We start from the raw sequence: 2,042 nt of genomic DNA, 5'->3' as shown, positions 1-2,042 counted from the left end.
GAGAGAGAGAGAGAGAGAGAGAGAGAGACTTATCAAGTAATAAATGTTTGAAACCTCACAAATCCTATAGCCCAGGAATAGATCTGACACCACAGGCTTAAGCAGTTTTCTGTTTGAGATTTTGTGTTCACAGTGTGATTCTCAGAACACTAAAGACATGGCTTGGTGAGTTTCTTCTCCCACAATCAGCTGCCTTTGTCCTATTGTCTCTACAGTTGCTAAATCAGGACAAACATACTCTTTCCCCAATGAGGCAATTTTAGTCTGGATTGTAGCTGACTGGAGCACTGGCAATACGGCACAACACTTGGGAGCTTCCACCTCATTAGGCAAATTGTGTACTCATCTATTAAAAATATTTGTTAGCTATTGGTGATATGTTGTATTGTTCAATATCAACATATTTTATCCAGTTAAATAGGGGAAATTAGTTCTTCTGTGCCAGTTGTTTAGCCAAGTTATCCTATAGCTTCCTCAGGAAGCAACACAAAAATTGCAAAAATAGGTATAAATATTGATCTTTGTCAGACATCTTCAAAGAAAGGAAGCAAAGTAAGGAAGATTGGGACAAAGCATCTTCTACTAGATAGGGAGAGGTTGCTTAATGATCATCAGATATGAGCTTTGCTAATGTTCATTCATGGGTTACCTTTTCCCTTTAGTCACCAGGTTCTAGAAATACTGATGAGGATGTATCCCAGTTTTTAAATACGATTGCTTTGGTTTTTGAGAACTTCATTTGTGAATTGAATGTGTACCCATCTTATTCAGCCTTGCTCTTCGGATCCCTTATACATGCCCCTGAATTTATGTTCTTCCCTATTATACTTCTGCTTTTATAACCCAAAGAATATAGTTAGTGTTAACCATGTGCTCATGGGTATGGCATCCAGTGGATCATGGTCAACCTAACAGTGGTCTGACCAGTAAAAAAAAATAATGCATCCTCTTTTGCCCAGCAGCCATCAACTAAATGGGAAAATTATAATTCCACAACCTTAAAACTGTATACAGTAGGAACAGTTATCCCCATTTTTGAGATTAACACACTATTTGAATAACATGATATTTGACTGAACATTTTTATCATTTCTTTAATACCTTACATAGTTTTATATAAATTAAACAATTTTCTAATTAATTTTCCGAATTAATGTGAATAAACAGTTTAATATAATGGATTCCTGATTATTTTACTATAGCTACCCTTTAAATTTTCTTAGCACAGTTCATCTATAAATAAAGGCATGTAAATTAGTTGCCTATAACACATATAAATAGTAAATATTAAGGTAAAGAGTATATGTGAACACATGAATGTATTGCATTCAAATTAAAATATATCTTAAAACATTGATTTCAGTATTATGAACTTCAGCATATTTGAATAAACCTTCAAAGTTAATACCAGCATGCTAGCAAGAAGGTTCAGTTAGTAAAGCACTTGTTGTGTAAGCATGCAGACTTAAGTTCCCATTTCTAGCACTCGTAAAAAACTGGATCCTGTCTGCGATCCCAGTGCTGGGAAGTAGAGATGCTTAATTCTTGGACTGAGTGCCAGCAAGTTAAACTAAGCAGAAAGTATTAACTAAGAAACTCTGTTTAAGGAAAGTAAGGTGGTGGGTAAATAAGAGATTCTAGGCCTCCTTATTTATTTATTTATTTATTTATTTTATCAAAATTGTCCTGTAGTAATTTCCTTTGAAGTGAAACATCCCATGCTTCATTGTGGCTCATTAAAGCTCAGGAAGTTCTAAACTGAAGCAGTTTATTCAGGAGAGAGGTTTGCAGAAACTGAGGAAGTAAGTAAGTCTTAGGAAGTCTCAGACTGACGAGGTTCACTAACATGATCTAAGATGTATGAAAAACAGAGAAGAGGAGACTCCACAACCTGCCTCACTACCTAAAACTCTTGCAGAATGCTCCAAGGTTGCAGTTTTAAAGTCATCACTGTTCTGGGGTATCTTTCTTGGAGAACAGCTGTTTTTGAGTCATCCTTAGACCCTAAATTCCTTAAAGTAACCTTAATAAACTTGTTGTTC

This window comes from Mastomys coucha, unplaced genomic scaffold (assembly GCF_008632895.1).
Source record: "Mastomys coucha isolate ucsf_1 unplaced genomic scaffold, UCSF_Mcou_1 pScaffold14, whole genome shotgun sequence".
Lineage (NCBI taxonomy): Eukaryota > Metazoa > Chordata > Mammalia > Rodentia > Muridae > Mastomys > Mastomys coucha.
Note: the sequence above shows the minus strand (reverse complement) of the source record.